At 39.7% G+C, this 7495-nt stretch overlaps 1 pseudogene across 1 annotated transcript; it reads right to left on the bottom strand.

Annotated features, from left to right (window-relative positions):
• Positions 1-448: 448 nt before the first annotated feature.
• On the bottom strand, positions 449-1319 carry LOC108284409 (annotated as a pseudogene). Its single transcript, XR_001817202.2, has one exon. The product of XR_001817202.2 is annotated as a ferritin light chain-like (transcript).
• Between the last annotated feature and the right edge of the window lie 6176 nt (positions 1320-7495).

Below are 7495 nucleotides of genomic sequence, written 5' to 3'. Positions count from 1 at the left end.
CCTCTACTCCCTCCTCAACACCAGTGTACTTGGCTCCACAACTGTCTGTTGAATGAATTAACAAGATCAACCTATTATCTATAATCAGAGAATTTTCTTAAAGCTGATTTTGATAGGAATATGTGGAGAGCCTATAAACACTGTATCCCTAACACAAGGAAGAGAAAATGCAATAGAATACTATAGAACACTAGATAGAATAGAATACTAAGCAACCATTTAAATTATTGACGAATACGTATATTGATGGTCATGAAAAGTATTCAAATCTTATTGTTAAGGTAAAAAGAAAACAATTATGCATTCCTGCCTCAGCTGGGGAGTACAGAAAAGAAAAATTAATATCCATTGAGAATACCTGAGTTGCTGAAGTTGAACTTTGTCTCCCCGTCTACTTTTTCTTGGGTCAAATCTGGCTGTATATTTCCTTCAATATGCTATAGTTTGATTTTTTTTTTCTTCAAATAGCTTTATTTCCATTTGGTCCAAGATTTGTTAGGGTAGTTAGAAAGCTGCCTAGTGGCTGGAGGGAGAGGCTTAGCAGAAGCCCTGTTATTTTGCAAGGGCGCTTCAGAAGTCGCTGGGCTCAGTAGGCTCCTGGTCGTGCTTGAAAGTGAGCCTTTCAAAGAGATACTCGCCCAGCCCAGCCTGCGGGCCGGCCAGCCTGCGGAGGTTGGTCAGGTGGTCATCCATCTTCTTGATGATTTTCACTTCCTCATCTAGGAACTCTCCAGGAAGTCACAGAGATGGGGGTCCGTGCGGGCAGAACCCAGGGCATGAAGATCCAAAAGAGCCTGGTTCAGATTTTTCTCCAGGGCCATGGCGGCTTCCATGGCGTTCAGGGTTTTACCCCACTCATCTTGAGCCGGCTTCCTGATGCCCTGAAAGAGGGCTTGGCCGCCCCGCTGGTTTTGCATCTTCAGGCCTCGCGCTTCTCCTCGGCCAGTTTGCGGAATAAGTGGCTCACGCCTTCCAGAGCCACATCATCACGGTCGAAACAGTAGGCCAGAGAGAGGTAGGCGTGGGAGGCCTGCAGGTACACATAGACCAGGCGGTTCACTGCTGCCTCCACGTCGGTGGAAGAATTCTGATGAACGTGGGCGCTCATGGTTGGTCGGCAAAAAGGAGCTAAGCACAAAAACTGTGTCAGCAGGTTCCCAGAAGCAGGAGATGGCCGAGAAGATGGTCCTGGAGGTTGCAAGTGGAGAGGAAACTGGAGGGCGGTCAGAGGCTGGAAGAAAAAGTCCCCAGGATCTGTTCCGTCCAAACAGTGTTGAAGCAAGAGTCAGAACCGCGGGACGGCCTAACTGCCTGATTTTTTTTCTCTTATAAATGTGTCTGAGAAGTACATGCCCTCCACCCAGCTTCTGGACTGGAAACAATTTGAACATTAGACCAACAATTATAATCCAATAATTTTAGACTGGCTGGTAGATGTCAAGGAGCATTATTAGACAGCTTTCCCCTATTACTCCAGCCTATGGCAAGACGTTCTAATCTTTAGATAATTGGGATTGATGATAGAAAGTTACTGGATAATCCCAAAAACTCTAAATCCTTTAAGTAAAACAAATCATAACAACCAGCATTCTCAGCTAAGTGGTGGTATTCCTTTGTATTGTAAAACACAAACCTGAGAAATCCTTCCATGCTCACTCTTAGTTGGAACCCTCTGGAGAAAATGCCTGTCTGACCCAAGGAAGGATGTATTTTTTCCTCCCACAAACTCCCTGGCGACATGCATCTGTCAATACAACTAAAGCCTACCCCACCCCAAACAGAGCAAAAATCAATAGCTTTTCTTCCTATCTCCTTCAAGAGAGTGCTTAGAACATTAAAACAGCACATAAAAGATAAGAGATCAACTGTTTTTATTACTTGTCAACTGCTTGAGCTATATTTCATAACATTTTGGACACACTTCCAACAGCCACAAAGAATGTCCCTAGATGTACTACATTATGCAGGTATCCAAGAAACCAGGCAGCTTGCAAAGCTCCAGAGACAAAATACCAAGGACTGAGGCACTTGTCTCAAAAGCTCCTCCTTCCCTTCCTGGTGTTAAACTAAAGCACATATTCTCATACACTATCCATGTGTCATCCAAGCACAAAGGAGACTGACATTGCAACGAATCAGTCAATGGTATTTTTAGTTTCACTTCTGAAATGCTCAATTAAATGTGACAGTAAATTCGTATTTAAAAAAAAAAAAAAAAAAGTAACCCCAGCTGCTTGGGAGGCTAAGTCAGGAGNTGAAATGCTCAATTAAATGTGACAGTAAATTCGTTCGTAAATAAAAAAAAAAAAAAAAACTCGGCACACATCGTAACCCCAGCTGCTTGGGAGGCTAAGTCAGGAGGACTACGTGAGCCTAGGAGTTTGAGACCAGCCTGGGCAATGTAGCAAAACTCTATCTCTAAAAAATGTTTTTAATTAAAAAAAATGTTTAAACTTGAGTAAAGTTAATGTTCCAAACAAGTTTCACATCTCCAAGTGTAAGCCACTTCCCAAGGTGGAAGAAGAGGGAGGATTTCTTGTCATGTAATTCCAAGCATCACTAATGAGACAGCCTTGACTTTCTATTCTCTTCCTTTCATGAGAAATCTGTGCCCCTGGACCATTGCCTATGCCAACTCAATTATCCTCAAAGATTTAACCTGATGATATTTTATCTTATTCTGTATCTGCCCTTCCAAAACCCCATGAGATATAGGGTATGGAATTTTTTAAAGAGAACCACTACTAGACTGTTGCAAGACGGGAGAGATGTATTTAATAGTGGTGCATGAAAAGCACCTGGTGCCCATATGTCTATCAAACAGAATATCTATTTTTAGTTCTAACACTGATCAGAAAGTGACTTCTACTGTCAATAGTAGGGAAAGTTAAGGTTAGATCATGGAAAATACAAGGGAAAATGGCCAAAGCCCTGAAAGCAATTGGATTGAGAATCAAAAAGCTATCAGAACAAACAGCTGGCATCCCATTCTTGAGATAATAATAATAACAGTTTTCAGAGCCTTCTGGGGGTAATAAGCTTCATTAGGCATACAGTATAAGTAAAAGATATTCTTTTGTTTTTCTGCCACTGGGTTTCATGATGGAAGCAACTGAAATCTCTGGATATACGAGTATAAGGGGAAAAAATACAAGAAATTCTTCAAAGAGTAATCATATTTTATATAATGGAAAAAGAGATGCCCAGAGCAGACAAGAATAGGGCCTCTTCCCTTTGCATTCACTCATCATTTTCTTACTGAGGAACTTTCTACCAGAACCCTGCTTTTGATTTGTTGTGTGTATTTAAGTGCGTAGAAAACTTGTGTGACTTTCACTCCAAAGTATAAGTTCAATCATTATGAACTAATATATCTTCACAAATTTCTGCAGTAAGGGCTAACTCCAGATAGCATGGGGGACAGATATCTGAACACAGGGGGCCCAAATGACTACAGCAATTAGGAACCTAGTGCCAGCAGGGAACAGCTCCAACTGCATAAAGAATGTTACTCCAGAAAATCACCCACCTCCTAATATATTACCTTGGCAGGATTTTTAATCTGTATGGGAGGACTCTTTGCATTTACTTAGATGACAAAGATGTGATTCTTTCTAAGTAAAGCCTAGAAAAGAAGGCCTATTTTTAAAAACCTTATATGCCTGTGTGAACAAGCAAGGTTTCCAGCAGAGCTGAGTTCTTTGTATTGACCTGAGAAGTGACTCTGAACAAGCATAGCTAGCCTCTGAGATAAACGACAGTTTGAGATGTAACTGGTTAGTCAAAGCTTTTCAGTGAAGCAGCCATAGTTTTCTTCTTCGACTTTAGTGTTTCATAGTTATTCAAATATAGCTACAATTTCTAAGCCAAATACTAATTTTTATTATCTGATATTTTAGATGAACTGCATTACTCCTGCCTCTGTGGGAAGAGATAACAAATCAGTGTTTCACCAGGTTTTTGTAGCTGCCTTGCTCAGAGGTCAAATTCTTGCTCCTTTCTAAAAGTATCAGTAATTGTGCAGTAGATTGCAAAGACTTTCATCCAACAAGCTTGTGTGAAATACTATTAGATGCTAGACACTGGATGCATAACAATGAGAAAAACAAAGTCCTTGACTTCCAAATTCTCTAGAAGAAATGGTCAAAAACACAGATGGCACTATAGAAATATAAATACCATGTTAGAGATATGAACAAGACCCATGCGAATCCAGAAGAGTTGGTGATCAGAGCAGCTATTTCAATGTGGTTTACCAGTTACAGATAATATTTTGGGGCCCAAGAAATATATTTGTGCTGTTGCTCAGTGTTCTGCTGGAATCTATCTGCTTTTCCTAGGGAGGGTTTTACTGCCAGAGAGGACATTACAAGCTCAAATCAAGTGTTAATACCACTATTACTATTCATCAGGCTGAGGGGTCATTTTTCTTGAATTCATCTTCAGGCATCTCCTCTGATAATTCAATTTCATTGAGGTCTTTGGCTTCATAAGGGTTGAAGCAATAGAGTTATATAGGTTGGTAGATGAATAAAAAGAAGTGATTCCAGAGTGTAGACTTAGAGAAATTAGGATGAAATGGGAAAAAGAAATGAAAAGGCTGGTTAAGATCTCTTTCAGAAATTGATTAATAACGAATGTGCACAAAACTACTATCTATACAATCACGTCTCAATTTATGTGTTATGTGCCATCTTAAAAACTGGACTGTGAAGTAATATTTGAGTCAAATTCTATTCCACATATACCCCGAGGCAATTTTTAAAAATAATTTGGAAAATTTATCTGTAAAGCAGAGGTTCTCTTACAACGTGAATAATCACTTCCCTATTTTATGTTTTGTAAGTTGGAGTTTTGTCAAGTTTGCTTAATGAAAGACAAACTGCATCTATTTATGTTTTAAAAAATACGTAATATTGAAGAGTATGTAGAACTTTATCTTTCTGTGCAGTCTACTCATTAGGTTCATGAGGTCAGTTGCTCTAGTTCTGGATCACTGGCACCAAACAGACCAGCTTCCCAGAAAATCCTCAGAATAGGAGGGCAGTCTCTGCTCCAGGAAACCTCAGTTAAAAAACAGAAAGTGTTATCCAAGCCAGCACTTTTCAAACTTTAACTCATATGTAAAGCACCTGGATTTTGTTAAAATGCAGATTCTAATTCAGGAGGTCTGGAGTAAGACATGAGGTTTTGCATTTCTAACAAGTTCCTGGGTGCTGACGCCAATGCAGCCGGTCCATGCACAACGCTTTAAGCAGCAAAGATCTAAGCTAAGCTGATGAAATAAATGGCAAGAAGCATGTGTTGTACTGTGCAGTTTATCAGAAATTTGAATATCCAGACAAAATATATTTAAGCATAGTTTCCAAACCATATCAGTGATGAAACAAACAGAAAAAAAGGGGGACTCACTGAGAAAATGTTTTTTGTTTCCTCCTGTTTTCTCCTATCACCTTCCTATCTCCATCCTCACTTCCATAGGAGGGGGCGCTCTGTTTAGAGTAGAGAGTCGGCTACCTTATCATTTCCAGCAGAGTCTTCCTATTTCACAACAGCAGTGAAAAAGCAGGCTGACTGGGGAATGGTCAAAAGTTTAGCTTTAATCTCACATAATATCATTTGTCTGAGCCTCCTATGCTCACTCTTTCAAAAAAATTAACGCCATGCCTTTTACTCTGGCTTCTTCCTCTCTTGAGATGTTTCTGGAACAGTAGTGAGGTGCTGGATATGCTATGCTTTTCCTTTGAACTAAGGCAAAAGGAATGCATAGGCCCCAGAATACCTTTGGGCTTAAGCACTGTATCAACTTTGAAACTAACTATGAGACTACAGTTCTATATTTTTAGAAATACGTGTTTAACTGAAAAATTGTGGATAAGCCATTGCACCAATTTTTTAAAAGCCACAGCCCAAAAACAGACACATAAAGAACTTCCCTCTCTTTGAGCCTCAGAATAATTTCTGTACCTCGGTTTTCTCAATAGTCAAAGAGTAATCCATAAGAAGATATACCTCATATTGCCCTTATAAAGCTTCCATTTTCACATGATTTCGAGAACTCCTTAAAACCACAAATCAGTCATGGTACTCAAAACGATTTAATCTCCAATCAGCAGAAGTAAATTGACAGAAAGGATATTCAAAATCAAAATATTGCTACTTAGAAACTGCAGATAGCTATTCTACAAGCTGAAAAAAAAAAATCTTCAAGTGGAAAAAATTAGGATATCAGAATTATTGTTTCAAAGATATATCAGGCAAAAGAAGGACGTAAGAGCAAAAATTCTTACAAAATGGCATGCTATGCCAATTAATTCCACATTTATTTCTTCTTAAAATCTCTTTTTTGTATGACGCCTATTTTAAAGGAAAACCAGGGTATAAAAACAATTTCTATTGCTAAATACCCTTTCTGTGTCCATAAAACCAGTATAAGAATATACATTCACTTAGGATAGATATCAATATTATATATATTAATATACTCTAGATACTCATAAATATTAAAGATATGCAGAGAAAGATACAGGAATGTAATTTTTAGGTTACATTTTTTACTAACGTGGTTTTTATTGTAAAACAGAACCTGTGTATGTTTCAAAAGATATGCCCGATCTGCCCTCTGGTGGAAAGACGGGATCAGCACTTCGAGCTTGCTACTCCGGTTTCCTCAATAGAAATTTGCTGCAACTAGAGGAACATCATCACTGAACTAGCAGAAAAGTATGGATTCCATCCTGACTGTCATGTTATGCTAGGAAAAAAGACACATCTGGGTATGTCTTTCGGTCAGTTGGGTAGGCTCTGCAGAGGTATGAGATATGAGAGAGCAGAGAAATGGAGAACCCTTGGGTAAGAGCTCAAGTGGAAGCCTTCATGCCCATCCACTTGATGACAATGTTCTAGACGCCAAGGGATAATTTTGAGCACAGCACGTATCTTTCATTGAGATGGTCCTCTGGACCAAGGAGCTCTGGTCTTCTGTTAGAATTTTAGAAAGTTGAGAGCTGCTCAAACAGAATAATTTATTTTCAGGGTTATCATGGAAGCAGACGGTAGCACTGCCCTGGAACCAAGAGGGTGTGACAAAAGCTAGGAGAATGATGTCCCCTCACTTCATCTGTCAGCATAGCATGGCACCATCACATCAAGGGCACTGGACATAAAACAGCCTCAGCAGTGTCAGTGTTTTAGCACATGGCAGTAACTACAGGACCCTTTACGGTTAGCACTGCACAAGTTCAGGGGCCAAGAGCAAATACTGGTAACCAAGAGCTACTTAGCAAGCAGCAGCACCAGAATCAAAAGCAACAAGGCACCATTCATTGCAGGTGTCCACTTCACCAACAACTTTGGCAGAACAGGTCAGGATATATTGTCAAAAGAGGAAAATGAAAATGCCTTGTGGTGGCTGACAGGATTCTATTCATGAGCAACATGAAATACTCTCTGATGATCCCTAGAAATAACTGGCTGGCTGGCACGGTGGCTCAAA

Source organism: Cebus imitator, unplaced genomic scaffold (genome assembly GCF_001604975.1).
Source record: "Cebus imitator isolate Cc_AM_T3 unplaced genomic scaffold, Cebus_imitator-1.0 Scaffold278, whole genome shotgun sequence".
NCBI classification, from domain to species: domain Eukaryota; kingdom Metazoa; phylum Chordata; class Mammalia; order Primates; family Cebidae; genus Cebus; species Cebus imitator.
Note: the sequence above shows the minus strand (reverse complement) of the source record. Positions and strands in the feature narration are given on the sequence as shown.